This window comes from Bombus impatiens, unplaced genomic scaffold (assembly GCF_000188095.3).
Source record: "Bombus impatiens unplaced genomic scaffold, BIMP_2.2 scf_0525, whole genome shotgun sequence".
Classification (NCBI taxonomy): Eukaryota; Metazoa; Arthropoda; class Insecta; order Hymenoptera; family Apidae; genus Bombus; species Bombus impatiens.
The window spans coordinates 45,667-64,857 of record NT_176944.1 but is presented as its reverse complement, the minus strand read 5'-3'; the positions used below and the strand labels follow the sequence as shown (position 1 = coordinate 64,857).

The 19,191-nt window shown below is 36.4% G+C and overlaps 1 long non-coding RNA gene across 1 annotated transcript in view; it reads right to left on the bottom strand.

The window, feature by feature from the left end:
- The window catches only part of LOC112213198, a 29,588-nt gene extending 28,216 nt beyond the window's left edge, over window positions 1-1,372 (bottom strand). Inside the window, exon 1 of the long non-coding RNA XR_004462070.1 lies at window positions 1,243-1,372. This is a non-coding gene — a long non-coding RNA (uncharacterized LOC112213198). The remainder of the gene's footprint in view (window positions 1-1,242) is intronic.
- Window positions 1,373-19,191: the final 17,819 nt, after the last annotated feature.

Below are 19,191 nucleotides of genomic sequence, written 5' to 3'. Positions count from 1 at the left end.
CTGGAAAATTAGTCGATTGAGCGTATCCGATTGAAGCTTCAATTCAGCGAATTGTTTCAAAGCGTTTTGAAAATAGATTTTGGGTTTTAAAAAAGTCGTTAAGAAACGTAGCGTTTGCAACTGTTCATCTAAATTTTAGAGACGAAAGTTGGAACTTTTGCTGCTGGAAAATTAGTCGATTGAACGTATCCGATTGAAGCTTCAATTCAGCGAATTGTTTCAAAGCGTTTTGAAAATAGATTTTCGGTTTTAGAGAAGTCGTTAAGAAACGTAGCGTTGAAAGCGTTTGCAACTGTTCGTCTAAATCTTAGAGACGAGAGTTGGAATTTTTGCTACTTGAGGATTAATCGATTAATGTTTAATTGCTTTGCGCAATTACAAAGACAGACAGTTTTGAGTTTAAAAAAAATTTTTTTGGCTATTGTAATGCTAAAAGTGTCAGGAACTGTTGGCCAGCGTTCTGATATCGAGAGTTTAATACAATTGTTGATTTTGATATTTGCATTGATACGATAGAAAGTGTAGTATGTCGATTAAACAATGGATTTTAGTTTTTGTAAATTTACGCGAGATTTTACCAGCTACTAACGAGTCTACGCAAATATTTTTCTTCGTCATACTACGCTGTTTACATTATTCCTTCAATTATCACAACTGTTTGCACGCAAACGTGTGACAAAAAATTATTATTCGCTTTCTATGAAACATCAATATAACAACAAATATTCTAATAATTGCAAATTCTGCTAATTTGCTCGATTATATCTGCCTTCTTTTACAAAATTAAATAATTTCTAGAATTAATTTACAATCAATCTTTGAGATAATAGTTCTAATTTCTTCTGTCAAAGAGATTCACTATTCCAACAATTACTCCAATTAGCACAAATTTCGCTATCTGTATTGTCTTATTCGAGGACCTTAACTCACATATTCCCGAACTTTACTCTAAAACGATGTTCAAGATCTTTAGAAAGTTATATTCACGATTTTAATTAAATATATTCAATTCTTACATTATACACGCAATGTTAATTAATCGTTTATTATTACATATAATAATTATGCTGTTAAAGAAATTCAACGTTAAATAACACTATCAAAAATCACAAGATAAATATACAAATTATCTCGCTGCCAGCCATACTCCTAGAAGCGTAACAATCGTAATCACATAATTTAATAATTAAATTCACTTTTCTTTGTAAATCGTGAAAAATATCTAGGTGCCTAGAAACTTACAATTAATAAAAGAAAATCACTGAAAATTGCGAGGAGAAATAAGAGAGAAAAAGAGAACGCCAGTTCAGCCAAAACGAGCTCTTGCAACTTCTCGATATCGACTCCGAAAAAAAAAAAAAAAGAAAAAAGCGGAAAAGAAGCGAACGAACAGAGAGTTGGTAGAGGATGGACGTTGAATACGGACGAAGAGGAAGAGGATGAAGAGGCTGAGCCCTGCGAGATCTCTCTTTGGCACCGAGCCAGCTACCGTCCGCATCGTCATCGTGTACTTTCCTCGTGCACGCGTAATAAAGATCGTCTTGCCGCTCGAAATCGCTATCTCGACTCCGGATTTCTAGACCAGGCTGTCGAGCCGCGAACTAAATAGTCGTGACTGGAGTTCGTGCTGATACCAGCCGCAATTTTGAGTTAGGATTATGCGCATGAAAGTTCGTTTCATCGAACAGTGTATACGTAATTGAAATTCCGTTCGAATACGTAAAATTCTATCGCATTTTCCTTCTTTTATAAAGGTGAACGAACTTCATGAACTAGTGGCAAATTTGACGAAAGATATGGATACCGTGTGTGTGTGTGTATATATATATTCTTTTTTAAATAATTCAGTAAGCCGACATTAACCGAATAATTAACGAATTCTAATTTATTGTAGTTTATTGCGATATTACAAATTTGATAAAGTAAATGTAATAAATATTTTCGTACGTGGTTTGAATATAAAGCAAGCTTTACGAAAGTACAAACATAATGGAAATGCCAATCTTTCGCAATTTCAAATATGGTAAACGTGATAATACTTTTATTTATAGCTCGATCGTGGAAAAAGTTTGACGAAATGAAAAAATATATTTTTCTATAGAAAATCTGTTATTATTAGAAATGCTGGGCAGTTTATGCGACTCTGAAATGAATTTCTGACGAATATTGGCAATCGTTGTGCTTATTGAAATCGTTACGATTTAAATACATTACAGATTGAACAGCTTATTCGTACATTTCAATTTGAAACTAATAAAAGAGGAAAAACGAATGCCTCTACCAGGGAGAATCGTTTATAACGTAATATAATAATAATATTTTTTATCGTTCCCATAAAGGGATTCTGTACGAGAGTCCATAGTAAAATCGAGCTACGTAAACAAATTATATTCTGGAATATTTAAAAACAAAAGGACCGTTTACCAATAACCAGAAAATACAAACGTGAAATTTTCAATAAAGTTGCGACGATGAAAAAAAAAAAAGTAGATGCACGGCCTCCTTCCTGACAAACGAACCCTTTGTGGAAGATGAAATTTTCGATATAGCGATCGATCCACCGCAACGAAAATTCCAATCACCGGTATGGCGACGTATTTTCAATTTCTCCGCAAACATGTCGAGCGGACCGCAAAATCGGGTCATCGAACGACGAGAACGATCAACGGAGTCAACATCATTCCCTGTGCAATGGAGAGTAGGATTTAGAAGCGCTCGGAGAGAATTAAAGAGCATGATGACCGGATAATTGTATCCTCGTCGAATGTATCCGCGTTCACTTGCGCGAATGAACGCGGAAAATCGCTTTAAACGGGACTATCTTTGTTCCGCGTGGTATAATGCCAAGTGAATGATTGCGAGAAATTACTGACCAGCGTAATGCGATAGTAAGCGTGGGGTAAATGGTTTCCACAGACGTACGTAAGTTACTTTTTCTCTTTTTCCCCCCGTGGAACGTGTAAAATGAGCAGTGGATTTTTCCGAATTTCTGGGATTATCGAAGCTTTCGTAGTCGTAGAATTTTTCAAGGATATTATGATCTTTCGATATTATCGGAATTTTCTATTATCTTGCTATCTCTGATATGTTTATCGTGAGATTTTCGAAACTCTCGAAATTTTAGAATCTTTAATTATTGGAATTTTTCGAATATTTGCTCGTGCCTGATATATGTAACGTAAATTCCTGAAATTCGAAGATTTTGAATATTTTTTTTGAAACTTTTGAAATAATTGAAATTTTTCCAATTTTTAACGTTTCCTTATACTTAGATTTATCGTGAACTTTCCGAATTTTTTAAACTTGAGAAATAATTCGAATTTTCAGATTTTTTAAAAGTTTAGCAATTGAAATTTTTTATATTTTCCACATATTTAAACTTATTTTTGCTTACTGTATCCGTGTGGTTACAACAGTTTGTTCTAAGAGTATCTCACAGATTACAGCGTATAATCGTCGAAGTACAGGAACCTAGAGGAGACAGGCAGAGCTTACTTGCTATGCGAGTAGAAACTGGTATACCTTCGGGAATCTAAGAGAGCTTCGTCTGCATTGCAGTTAGCTTCATTAGGGATCCGATGACGCACTGATACCACATATGGTGCTAACCTAACCCAGATCCCTGATGAGACAAGCTGCAATACCGAAACGTATAAGCATCCTTCTGAAAGGACCTGTTTCATATCCAGATGTTTCAGAGAAAATTAGTTTCAGAAATCTTGAAACTACGACTTTGTCAAACAGCTATTAACAAAATACTCGTTGCAATATTTACGTGAAATTTAAAAAAATCCTTGATAATTTATCAAAGAGTAATATTCTTCGATTCTAATAACTTTTTTTCTCTCCTACACACACACTCTGCAACTCGTGAAAATGTTCAATTCAATCACTTTTTCGTCTGACATCAAACGAGAACAAACCTAAATCTCCACTTGAAGACAATTAGGTGTTTCGAATTTTCTATAAGAAATTTCAAATTTATACTTTTCAATTCTTTTGATCCCTTCACGACTATAAATTTATAGATTTGGTTTGAAAGATGTCTATGTCGTTTTGCGAACCATTCGAAATTACACCCTTCGATAGAACTTAATTAAATGTTTTTGTACAGTAGGCAATTGCATAATCCAGACAGTGATAATAGTCGTTGTAATGGATTATGGTTGAACTTTGTACAACAACATATTGCGGTTATAATTACTTTGACTATTGCGATATATTGCAAATCAATTTCTTTGACTATTTGAAATTCACAATATTCTATATAATAAATTATACAGCTGCGTGACAAATTATGAATCGTAAACCTAATTTATTAATAACATACCGATGCTGCGAATGTTTATGCAAATCCATATTTTTATGAATAACATTCGAAAAATGAAACGTGCATAGTAAATGAGACTCGCTAAATATTGTAATGAATACTTTGCTTTGAATACCTCATATACATTTGCATATTATATCCATGATTACACGTTTGGATTTTCCATAAATGCATAAATATCTGCGGCTTAACAATAAATTATCAGTCTCGCAATTACTCGACGTGGTATCATGTTTTTTTCAAAAGTGATATAAATAATATGTGAGTACCATGTTCAATATTTACAATATCTAATTTACTATTTATATTCGTCCAATTTTACGTGTATCAAGATTTTTACGTGAGAATTATATGTACACACAACTATAATAATACACCTGCTCGATATTTATCTCTCGTGAATTTTACTTTCGCCGAGATTCGAAGCAGGTAATTTGCAAATTTGTAATAATAGTAAAAATGAGTGGCACTAAATTTACTTTTGTCAAGATTCAAAGCACACACACACTTACTATTTCCAATGTTTTATTTGTAGATAATAAAGACAAGAAGATAAAGATAATAAAGAGAAGAAGATAGAAGTAATTTCTATGCCCAATATTTAACACATTTTACCCATTGTACTGATCTTACTTTTGCCACCATACGAAGCATACGATCTCCGAATGTAATTGATACGTAAGAAAAAGAAGCATAATATCGCCACGCGGAATATTTACAACATTTTATCAGTTTCACTTATTGAGATATACGTAATTTTGTGTGCTACACCGAATCACCTGCGCAATAGTGATACACATATATGCGTGTGAATATATGTGTAAGTATGTGCGTATGTCGTGCGTAGAACAAAAGAATGTCACTGATCCGCACGCATGGTAAAAGTGAGACACGTGTAATGGGTATCCATGAACATCTTGTAAATCGCATATTAAATACAAAACCAATTTATTATCATTCCTACATGTAACGAAAATATTCCTACATACTTATTTCCGCGATTACGATCCATAATTTTCAACATCGCTAACCTTGCTTTTATCAAAATTCAAAGCATACAATTTCTAGACTTTAAAATATAACGAAGCGAATCGTCGCCGTCACGTCCGATATTTCGAATATTTGATCAATTTTTTATTTCTATAAAAGTCTGATCAAACGACGTAGTTTTCAAATTTCGATACACCAGGAGAAAAGATGTAAGAAGATAGGGGTAACGAGGTCGAGTGAAGAACCTTCTTCGGCATCGAATGCATGCGGTATTAGTATACAGTATACAGTATACAGTACGGCCGCGAATGGGTTAAATGGGTCGTCCGCGTTCACTGCAACACCGGACCATGTCGCATGCGCAGATTCGCGTGTCGTAGCCGCGAGTACGTCGGCCAACAATCTGCTTCACGGACATCCGCATAACCGACTCGTTATCGCGACAAAAGTGCTTCTAATGCCGGTATTTAGCGTTCTTGGAACGATCGCTGCCAGTTGCAGTTGATGGAAATTAGTTGCCAAAGAGTTAATTTTCTAATTAACCATTCTTACATAGTCAACATTCTAGAACTTCACGATCCACAGCATATTAATTAAATTTCTAATTGATTAATGTCACATCGTGAAATCATCGATTCTGAGAAACAGAATTATCGTTGGTCGTTTCGATTCAAGTACTTAGTTGAACTCAACTTGATCTCATTAAATGTGTATTAAGAGATTCGAAGAATTATCGAAAATTGAAAAAGATATCTTTGATTTGAATTGATTTTTTTTTATTGTATTTCGTTTATTAATTAGTATTTTCGATTTATTTAAATGTCAAATATATATATAGGTAATTGGATGGAATAATGAATTTCTAAATATGTATGTATAATTTCGAAATAATGAAAATAGTGAATTTTTGTCATTTTCACGATATATCGATGATTTTACGATTGATCAATTATGGGATGCTTTTTTTGTATTGAAAAAGATTTAATTGGAATTAGAAAGTTTCGAGAAATTCCATTCTCCTGTAGCGTGTTAGTCAGTTTTTCAAGTAATCTTAAAACTAATTTTCTACCTGGTAGGTAAGTGACTTCATCTGTCCACTCATGTTTATCAATCACTCTACAAATATAATTGTTAAAAATTCCTGATAAAATCCTTGGAATATTAATCAACTTATCGATTTAGCTAACATCGATATCCAATTTTCCTCGACATCAATCTCTCTATGAAACAAGGTTATTAAAAATGTTTCTCCGAAGAATCTACTAGCAGTCTCGCGATATTAATCAATTTTCCAATTAATCAATCTCTCATTTAATGCCTTGTACATTCCTTCATCTACATGTGTCAGTCATTTTGCAAAAACAAATATGAAGAATTCCAGGCACAGGAAACTTATCAGTTCTCCAACTAACCGTCTTTACATTTCCAAAATTCCAAACAAATCACAATTATACAAAATATCAATTAATTTCTCGATTCATCGATCTCTCGTCGTCCAATCACCGACTGAAAAAAAAGAACGCTTACCAAAAAAATGGTATTCTCAGAATATTAGCCAATTTTCACATTAATCGCGTCCGTCATAAAATATTTCATGCATCCACTCATGCACATCAATTATGAAGCTGGCAATTGGCCAAAAAATTCCAGCCTTAGAAAGTCAATCAATTTCCCGGATAATCAATTATCTTTCTAATACCACGCCATGTAACAGAAGATATCATGACGGTGGGCTCGATTATATTTAAAGACACGGCATTCGTTCGTTATCGAGCATATCGTTTTATTGGCCCCGGGCAAACTCATTTCATCGGTCGATTGTAAATCGCGAGGTAACGACACGCGCGATCACGAATACCTACTTCCGGTCGTGGTTTATCGAAGAAAACACGCATTGTACCGCGGTCGCTCGTACGCCGCAAATTACTTTCCATCGTTAACGAACACGGGATCTCGGTACGCAGGTGAGATCGGTTGGAGAATGAAAGGGAAGATTCATCATCGAGCTGCTCGTAATCTACGTCGGGTGTCGTCTAAATTTATCTTTCTTTCTGCTTATACAGTGTCTCTTGGAAAAATGTGGTTAATGAAATATTATAGTATCTGCCTCGTTAAGGATGCAAATTTTTAACCATCGGATGGATGGTCTTGCTGCTTCATTATGGGAATCTTCGATGCAAGTGTAAGCTTCATTTCTGAACTGACCGAGTCTGACCGAACGATAAAAATATGTATACATATGATCACAATAATAAATACGCTGTTAATTAACTCGGGTATATGGCTGAATGTACTGGAAAGGGGGCAGATGTCGACGAAAATTTCAACTTTGTAAATCGATAACCTAAGGAAGCCAGGCTGAATGTTCCAAACTTGATGGGATCCATCCAAAGGATGGATGGTCTTGCTGTTTGATTATGGAAATCATCGATGCAAGTGTAAGCTTAATTTCTGAACTGATCGAGTCTGACCGAATGATAAAAATATGTATATATATGATCACAATAATAAATACGCTGTTAATTAACTCGGGTATATGGCTGAATGTACTGGAAAGGGGGCAGATGTCGAGGAAAATTTCAACCTTGTAAATCGATAATCTACAGGAAGCCGGGCTGAAAGTTCCACACTTGGAAATAGAAACTGTTGTTTTAAATTTCCTGTCAAACCTACGTAATGTTTACATGTGAAAGAATATAAATTACGAGACTCAGAGGGACAGAAAATAAGTCAGGCGAAAATAAGCGGAGAAAATGACTTTAAAATACGATGTATTTAATCCATTGAAACCAATGCAAATTTCAAGATTGCAATTAGAAGCTATGTTTCAAAAATTCCAATAAAACGTGCATAATATTCACACCAGCTTGAAATTAAATAGCAGAAATCACAAAACTGGACATGATAGAAATCACCTGAAAATAGAAGACAAACGAGGAATATCGAACAAGAAACGCATTTCTCCAGTGACTTTTCCTCTGTTTTCGCCTGCGTATCACGCCAGTCCAGTATTCGAGATCGTGGCCTGTGTATATGTATGTACAGTACCGGACGAAAGTATTCGTACGCCTTTGAAAAGAGAACAACTTTTTTCAAACCGCTGAAGCTTTTGCGACAAGTTAAAAGCATTAGTTTATTAGACGACGTGTACAATAAATTTCGAGAGAATTGCAATCGGTCGGAAATGCGACGAAAAAAGTAAAACTCGCTTTTTACGATCTTCTTTTTATCCGTAATGAAAATTTAAAAGATCGAAACTTTCATCGAAATCGGTAAATGTCACTACAGGCTACGAGCGGTTTAAAACGACGAAAATCGCATCGACGTTAGTTTTTGGATCAACCGATTTCGATGAAATTATCAACGTGTATATAATAACCGACATAGCTGTTCAAACTGTTTTGTTTCAATTACCAGACAAAAATGTTATAAAAAGCGACCTTTAACTTCTTCTTCTCGGTTCCAACCAATTGTCATTTTTTCGACATATTTTCTTCTTTTTGTTACACATCATCCAACAAACTAATACACATAATTTCTCGCAAAAGCTCGAGCCGGTTTGGTCAAGTTTCAGAAAGGTTATTCCGTTTTCAAAGGTGTACGAATACTTTCGTCGGGTACCGTATACCGTAGAATCGTGTAGAAGGCTGTCCAAGGGAAAGAGAGAAAGCAATAAAGAGAGGAGAGGAGAGGAGAGACCGGAGCAGAGAATTATACTTGCATGAGGCCAGGCCTCCCTCTGGCCCTCCGGCTTGAATGGTAATTAAACCGTGCGAGACTTTCTTACGACGCTCTTAATTCCCGGCAGCGATGGGGAAGCTCGCCGATTCGTCCACGAATTCGCGATCCACGCTTCTGCAACGGTAGAAAACGAGAAAAACGAACGATGTACGTTTTATATTACGGCCGCTCCATACCACACCAATGCCACAGTTACGTATCAACGTACGATGTACGCACGTGTGCGAAGAAAAGCGTAAGTTGTTTGCGTCTATACGATTTTTCGTCTGGACGATACCCGGTGTGCGGTGAGTTGGTTGGTAATTGGACGTTTAGAGAAGGTTTTTCTTGCTTCGCGTAGATTTTGGTGGAAATGGTTGACGAAGTGTGTGGTAGTATTTAGGAATTTCAGAAGCTAAACATTTAGATTTACGAAATGGGGAAGGTCTAAAGTCTCGAAATTGCAGAGTTTCGGATTTTGAGAATTTCGAAGTTTCTTCGAAAATTGCGAAAGTTCGAAATTTCAAACGGGAAGAATTAAGGAGTTAGTAAATTGGAAAGTTGGAAACTTTCGAAGCTTGCAGCTGCGGAATTTGAAAACTCTGGAATTTCACAGCTTCGGGAATTTTCAAGCTTCAAGGCTGCAGAACTTGAAAGTTTTAGAAAATCTAAAAATTGCACACTTCGAATCTGGAAATTTAACTTCGAAATTCGTACATTCAAATTCTGTGATTCGCGAATATTTGAAAACTGCAGCAAGCTCGTGGTGCTGAGTTTTTCTCACGATATTTCGAACGAATGTAACTTAAACTAAACTAAATTTTCCCAGACAGAACCTTCCACTTTCTTTCCATACGACTCAACTCGATTTCAACTTCAGACTCGTTTCGCGACGCTTCTTCCCGGCTTCCCATTTACGTATTTTGGCGATGTATACAAGCAATTCGATGATCCGACACGTATTTGCATAATAATCGTCCAATTAACGCAACGAATCGTATGTCGAAAGGGGAAAGGGACGAAACGAGAGTTTGAACCGGTCCTACTACGGCCGGAAGCTTCGAATATGTTTTTGTTTCCGGTGTGTTGCAAAGTCGGTACAGCCACGATCAACAGGTGACCAGTTGAACATCGGTGGAAACAACGTTTCGGCGAGCTATGCAGAGAAACAATAACAGTAGAATGTGAAATACGAATCGAGAACGTGAATTCGATAGATTGGTCGATGAATCTTAAACCTCAACGCGTTTATGTCGAATTGCATCCAATATTCCATTTCAATTAGATTTTTGAAATTTATGAAACGCATTAAATCATAACAGGATTTAAAAACAGATTATCATTAAAGAATTGTTTCCAACTAAAGGGATAATCGTTATTTTCATATTTTTCATTTGATTATTAATATCTGGTGATTTTGTACTTTGCTATCTATTTACGGAAATATTTTCGGAAATATTTATTCAACATATTATTCCATATAATGTATATAACAAAATATACACGATAATAATCATCATATACCATTTTCCAAGTTTCATACCAAGTTTCTTTCGTTTTATAAGGAAATAATGGATGCACAACGTTTTCCGTTTTATATTATTTTATCGAATTACGTATGATCCATGTTGTTCTATCAAAATAAAGATCATAACGTTCGACAGATTAGGTTTCATGTTTGTATAAAAATGCGTCGTTGTAAAGGACGTGTCTGTAAAAGAAAGACACTTCTCGAACAACCTAATATTATTCATATCGCTTTAAAAATTGTTCACATTGAAGATATTGTTCTAAGAATGAGGAGAAGTATTATGTTTCATGTTTGTATAAAAATGCGTCGTTGTAAAGGACGTGTCTGTAAAAGAAAGACACTTCTCGAACAACCTAATATTATTCATATCGCTTTAAAAATTGTTCACATTGAAGATATTGTTCTAAGAATGAGGAGAAGTATTATGTTTCATGTTTGTATAAAAATGCGTCGTTGTAAAGGACGTGTCTGTAAAAGAAAGACACTTCTCGAACAACCTAATATTATTCATATCGCTTTAAAAATTGTTCACATTGAAGATATTGTTCTAAGAATGAGGAGAAGTATTATGTTTCATGTTTGTATAAAAATGCGTCGTTGTAAAGGACGTGTCTGTAAAAGAAAGACACTTCTCGAACAACCTAATATTATTCATATCGCTTTAAAAATTGTTCTCATTATTTTGAAGATATTGTTCTAAGAATTTTTTTTTTTATTTATTTATTTGTTGAAATTACAATCAATTCTCGCGTTGAGAATTTTCAGTAATTTTTCTGGCGTGGCGCAGTGACATGGCTGTTTATTTACAATAAGTTAATACTTATTATAGATAGGTATAATTTATAAGTATTGTTCTAAGAATGAGGAGAAGTATTCAATGTTATTATAAAGCAGATGGTAGAATGTTTCACTTTTTCACTTGAGATATTCCCAACGTTTCAACCGTAATGTGTTTCATACTGTGACGAAGGTTGGGTTAAGTTAGATACGTTTAACAGCTTTCACAGTAGAACACAGACCGATTGTTACCAGTAATTACCAGCAGTTAGAGAGGCAGTAGCGAGTAATCAGTAGTAGCCTTTAACTGGCTACAACCGCATGTATCTTCGCAGTTCAATTTACTCGTTCGATCGATATCAAAAAGTTCATTACATACACAGCGTGTTTATCGTTCTCTAAAGGACAGCGAATTAAATCCTCTAAGATTTCTGATTATTTTCATCTTTAAATACAATTTCAAGTAAAACTACTCGCTTTGTAATCTTTGCAAAAATCAGCGATATACATATACATACAGAGGTAGAAAGTCTGATTACTCCCTCAGACAATTCGGACAAATTTTCATACAATCAATATCCAACACGCGTATCGATCTTCAATCTAAAACGTTTCTTCGAACGAAAAAATCGCGATCATTGGATTTCTTACGTCTTACGATTCAACGCCGTGTATTTCAAATACGATGAAGATGAACTTTTACGATCAATCCTTCTACGACACTGCCACGTTATCTCGGATCATCGTTGCATAAATATTCTTACCTACTTTCAAATAAGATAAAATCGCCTAAACGCAACATGAAAAAATTTATTGAATCGTTATCAAGTTCGGAACATTGGCCAAGAATCGACGGAACAATGGATCCTCGTCTCATCAGTCTGTCACGACTGAAAATCGCTAGAACCATAATCGTCTTACGAACAATCGAATGATCATAGCATCACAAGCTACAGTCTCCGGCACATCCGCCCCGAGCCATCGACACCAAGCAAACCGTAACGCGAAGCTTTACACGGCACTCACCGAAAACATCTGTCAGCGCGATAAACGGTCAGAGTAGGAGGAAGAAAGCGTCGAGAATCGGTTCGTTACGTCGACGTATTCCGGTCGATCGACTTCCCTTCGTCGAGATCGTCCACGGTCGCCGGCAGCAGAATTCCAAAGGAACCCGGAGCCGTCTACGAGATAAATCACCAGTCGGCTGCCTCCCTTTTCAGCTCTCTTTCAGCCATCGTTTCTGTCCACGTGTCCGCGCGTGTACACGCGTGCAACGCGAGTCTGACAGACCCGCGAACAGCCTAGCGTATACTTGTTGATTTATCGACTGCTACACCCGCGACAGCCGGCTTACACCGCCACGCGGAAATAACGGGACAACGAGGTGCGTGTGCCTCGTCCAGTTTCGGATTCTTCTTGCGGACTTCACGGGGAAGAAGACACATGCAGAGTGGGAGCAAGTTTTATACGATCATCACGCTTTAGCACGGACAGTGTTATTTGATTGATATACGAGCCATTCAGAAGCCATATTGATCAACTTAATACAGTGAGAATCAAGAGAAAGCGACGATGTTGCAAACACTATATGTTAAACGTGCCTTAGAATTTACTATTATTTATGTCAATTTCTTGGCATGAAGGAACTGATGGAAGTAAGTCAATCGTTTCGTAAGAATGAAAAACATTGATCGTATGTTGATATACGAGCCATTCAAGAGTCACATTGATCAACTCTATACATTACACTTATCTTGAAATTTAATAATATTTATATCAACTTCTTGGCATGAAGGAACTGATGGAAGTAAGTCAATCGTTTCGTAAGAATGAAAAACATTGGTCGTATGTTGATATACGAGCCATTCAAGAGTCACACTGATCAACTCTATACACTTTCAATTATCTTGAAATTTAATAATATTTATATCAACTTCTTGGCATAATGCAACTAATGTTTTAGCGCGGACAGTGTTATCTGATTGATATACGGGCCATTCAGAAGCCACATTGATCAACTTAATACAACGAGAGTCAGGAGAAAGCAACGATGTTGCAAACACTATATGTTAAACGTGCCTTAGAATTTACTATTATTTATGTCAATTTCTTGGCATGAAGGAACTGATGGAAGTAAGTCAATCATTTCGTAAAAATTGAACATTGATCGTATGTTGATATACGAGCCATTCAAAAGCCACGTTGATCAACTTTATACAACGAGAATCAGGAGACCATGGTGATATTAGAAACTTTAAAATTTGTTATTATTTGTATCATCTTCTCGGGGTAAATGAACCGCTGCAAGCAAGTCAGTTGATTCATTAATCGATTAGAGTTGATCAATTTCATTTTTAAGAAGCTCATATTGGCAATCGAGGATTTTTCAGATTGAGTGGTTTGTTAAGGAGTTGATATAAGATGAAAAATCGAAACAATGTTAATATTAAAAACGTGTATACTACTTTTTTGAATTTATATAATATATCTTGGGATTTGCTGTTGTTTATTTTAAAATTTAATTTATGAAAATACAAATCTTTTTATAAATTTCTTCTTCCATCGGGTAAAGCAAAGAAGTGAGAGTAAAAATTCGAAGAGCATAGCAAGGTTGAAAATCATTAGAGAATATAATTTTGACAAGAAATTTGGAAGTAATGGAACTGAATTCGGGAAGAATAAAATCAATCGCATAATTCCTCGACAAACGCGATCGCCTCTCACCATCCACGCAACCACTCCTCGGCCGCTCACCGCGATTACATAACCACAGTGTGGATTGGACATACCTTAGCTCGACTCGTGTTCTAATTAATCCAAATTCACTATAGCCCTAATTAGACGCGCGAGCAACCAATAATCTAACCTACACGCTTCACCAGAGATCAATTAAATATCAGAAGTTCATTACGGCTTAGTTCACAATTTCAATTTCAATCGTCTGTCCAATAACGGTCGACGTAAAATTCCTTTTTAATCGTTAAATTGCACGTCTGTCTTGACATTTCGTTAATTGCAATTACGTAAAGAGAATACGATAAGATTAAGGAAACGCTGGCCAAAGTTTGAGCTTAAAGAATCGATTTTCAATAAAAATGTCATATTGTGTATATTTTAATTAAACATACCTTGCAGAATTTTCTATAGTAAAATTGAAATATTTTAATACAATTTTTCATTATTCTGTAATAATTTTCTATAGCAAGATCTATAACAATTTTGCTGCAATTCTTTGCTATTTTATAGCAATCTACTATAGAAAACTGTATTGGATCGTATTGAAATGTATCGAATGGTACTGAAAACTTTTATAGGAGAATTATAGCAGATCCGTACTCCATTCATCGTGAATGAAATTTCATTCGACATTCGATTTACTGAACCGCTGCGGAGCTCCTATTATTTAAGCTACTATCTGGCGCCACTCCACTTATTCGAATGCTTCCAATAGCTCGAACGCAAACAGTAAAAGGAAAAGCAAATATACACCGTCGTTCACAAATACATATTTCTCTATCCAATCTTCTTACTCTATTCAAAAATACAGTCAAAACTAATATTTCGTTCCAATAAGTAAATCTCTATTATACCTACTTAAATTTTCCAAAAAATCAAAATAACAAGGACACTCGAATTTTGCGACGTAAATTGCTTCTAAATGTCCAACTGTAGTTGTCCGAAACTTATCACACGCAACCTATCATTTGTCGATGCATAAATATTTCTTAGTAACCTACAGATATTTGTGCAAACTTTTATAATTTGAACAAACTGAAACTTGCATATAAAATTGTATTATATATTTTAAACATCGTAAAGAATCGATACTATACTCTGAATCTACCTTTGCATATTATGTGTATTTTTCGCGCTTTCGCGTGTCCGAATTGCTTCTAAAAGATCCAAAAAAATCTACAGTCTAATTATTAGTTAGTAAAAATCATTATACAAGAGAGTTCGGTGAAGGAATCGTTTTCGCGATTCTAGAGTGGCCCATATGAGCCATAAGCGCCGAAAGGGCTAAAATTGGCTGTAGAAAGTTCCAATCGAGGACAAAAACGAACGGGTACTGGTGTTCAAAAATTCTGCTCCGTCTCTCCTCATCGTTCCCCGGTGGTTGCGGTTGCCGTACGTGCGAGCCTCGCGATCCTAGAACCCGATAAGGATCCCCTGGCCCCTCTTCCAGGCCCCTCCCGAGCTGAACGATCCCTCACGCGCTCGTCGTGCCTCCTTCTCGACCTCACCGCACACCCATAAAACGCTCCGACCTCCGTTTCCATCCTACTCTCGTCTTTTACCTTCTCGCTTCATCCAACAACATCGTCCGCCACCTCCGTTTCGCGCTTGAGTTCCAACCTCGAGTTCCACTCTATCTGTCTTTCTCTCTCTTGTTCACCTTTCGCTTTCTTTCTCTTGCACGTAACGTCGAATAAGACAGCGCTGTCCGAGCCTTCCTTACGAGTAAAATTCCCTTCCCCCACTTTTAAGATGTCGTTGTTGAATTATTGAATTAATCGAATTTTAATGTATTCCTTGAGCATGTTACATCGGCTCTATCCGAAGTTACGGTGAAGTGAGTTGATCGAAAGGGATGCTACAATAAGGTGGCACTTTCCTTTTCGCAGTAATTTGACAGATTTTTTTTTAGAAAAAATTCTACGCGTATCTTCCTTTATTTTCCAATAAACACGACTCAGATATTTGGAGTATGTTATTACTGCAAATCTTTCAATCATCGTGAAGGAAATCTTAGATTGCCAGCGCGACGTTTGAAAAAGCGTGACCCCGTTTCTAGCTTTATGGCAGAACGTTAAACATTTAAAGGGATAAGATAGGAGAAGAAAAAGAGGGGAAAGTTGTAATGGAACCGTAGAACCGGAAGTGAGTGTAAAGTAAGGGATCCCATTCGTAGATTAGTCCATTGGCGTAAAAGAATTGATAACTCTCGCATATTTGGAATAATGAAATCAATTGATTATGTGCAAACTACTCTGATTAAGTACAACGGAACCCCGCATTACGCGGGCTATCCGTTCCGCGTTATAGGAAACAGCTGTGTCATATACACTGTGTACGATAATATACGAACCTCCTGTATGTATTCTACATCGGCTGTGAATGTGACGTTATACAAATCCGCGTTATAGGGGAACGCATTGTACGAAGGTCCACTGCATATAATCTGTGGAAGAAACTATGCGATTAAATTTCATCTGATGGATACGTTCCATATGCACCGACTTAATAAAGAGATAAAGGTACATAAATAAATAAATAAATAAATATAAACTTATATTGTGCCCTAGGAAATAATTAACACTTACATTACAGTACTACTGTATTTTTGCCAATCATCAGAACCTTCAAACAGAAAATAGAACACGCCAATAGAACCAAGTCTCTGTACTACCAAGCAAAGCTCCGCGCCAAGATATAGTATCTATTCGTCTATCCTCTTCCATCAGCAAATTTCTTCTCTCTCCAACATCTCCACGACACCCTCGTGGAACCGCTCTATCCTCGTTCCAGCGTGCTCGTTCGGGAACGAGGGTCGTACCCGTGGTGTTCCACTCCCGTCCAGCCGGTTCCCTCCTTTCGAAGAGATCCGAGATACTAGCTCCGTCTTTCTTCAACCATAATCCCGAGTAGCACTGTCTCTAGACGAGGCTCGCGAGTATATCTATCCTTGTCATACACACGGCCAACTGCATCGCGAGGTTCGCTCGTTTTTTGCTACCTTTTTTCACGACTCGTTCGCGTTTCCTCGCGGGTCTATGAAAGTGTTCCTGGTCTTTTTTTTCAACCGTATCTTCTTGCTCCTTTGCCTCGCGAGCATGTACACGAGGTTCGACGCGGTTTTTGTCGGTTACATCCCTTGGTAGTACTACCTTTTCGCCTGCTTTTCTGCGATGAAATAGGCTGCCTTGTTTGCACCAATGAAATGGGATGCAGTGTTCTTTTTTTTTTCGTTTTTTCTTTTTTGTAGCAGGTTTTTTCCCCGATGTGCGTACGATGAGGTTTGCGGTGTCGGAGGTAGCGACTGTGAGGAAATGGACGCATGAATGAATAAACTTTGCGGGTCTCTAGCATTGTTCCCTTGAGAAATTGTAATTAGATCATGGTAGACACGAATGAGTGGATTTTGAGGATTCGTTCGTTTCCGTGGATTTCATCTTAAAAGATGAGTTACCTATATAGTGTCGAAGCGAACATCAGGAATAAACGAATGAATTTTAAACACTTTGCTCCCTTTCTATTTTATTGTTTTTCAGAGGAATTACAGTGGAATAAAGTTATGTTATGGTACTGTGATAAATGCAGGTATGAATTGCTATTTTTCACTTTTATTCCTTTTTTTTTTTTTTTTTTTTTGAAGAATTATACGTAGTTAAATATCGCGTGGAAAATGTCGGATAGAATTATTTATAACATCTATTTATTCGTAACGTGTAGTATTTATAACAACTACGTAAAACCTCAAACAAAAACAGTTTCTCCAATTGACGGTCGCTCAAAGAGTTAATCCAAACTTTCGCATTTACCGAGTCGTATTAATCAATTATGTCATAATTCATCAATTATCACCATTCGTACTTTTTCACCTCGATCGATCATACCGTAAACTACCAATTAATATCGCATTTCGTATGCGCATTGCACATGCACTTATCTCATTTTCCATCTGAAAGACACACTTACAGTGGCTGGCAAAAAGTATTCGCACACTTCTTACCACAGAAAATGTTTACCTGGATATCGTGCGTGTTATATAAAACATTTTAATACTTCATTAACACTGTAACGTTACACTGACTACATTAACACTACAAACGTTATACTGACAAAATTTCAATCTAATCTAATTAATATAGAAATACATATAGAAAGTGCACGGTACCAAAGCAAGAGACAATAGCAGTAGAATAAGATAGATTTAAGATAATTATAATTAACAATTAGATAAATGAGTGATAGATAGAAATAAGTATCGTGATCACTGACTGAATAGTCGGCCTTACAAAAATTTGGAAGCTTGACAACCGGAAGCCACTGAAAACCGAAAGACAAAAATTAAATTAAATAAATGTCAACGAGTCGTATAGAAGTTGCAAAGTATTTACCGCAAACTTATATTTCCTAGAATATCACTATATACAGTACGAATACTCATCTTGAGCGTATACATAACAGGTAAATGTTAAATATGGTCCCACTAAACATTGAAACGTATTAAACTTATTAAACGAGTATACTCGTCATGAAGAAATGACGATACTTTGTGTTACGGCGGGTCAGTAATAAAGATAAAAAACAAGACAGTCATTACATTGCAACTTAATTCTACATTACAACAGCCACACATATTCCGCGTTTGACGAGTATACTCGTTCTTTCTTTTTTGCAACACATTTTTTTAAATACACATTTTTCAGAGTTTTCGTAACAACCAACTGGTTAATATTGTAGACAATGGCCTGTTTAAATATCTCGCAACATTTTTCAAATATCTCGTACATATTTCCAGAATCGTTCGAAGTTTTATCGATATAACCGTGATAGCTGAATGTCGTTAGTATATCAACGAATTTTGAAAACGTTTAGAGTAACACACGTAACATGTAAATAAAAAATATCGACGACGACAAGTGTGCGAATACTTTCGCCAGCCACTGTACGTATTGCAATTGAACACCGTTGTCCCGTTTGTGCACGCGAGCACGCACGCGTGTCTCCACGAGCAATGCTCGCGATCACCTCGACAGTGTATGGACGCGTGTACGTGACGATAGCCGGCTCGTACACCGAGTCGAAAATGTTCTCTCACCGGCGGGACCCGATGGGT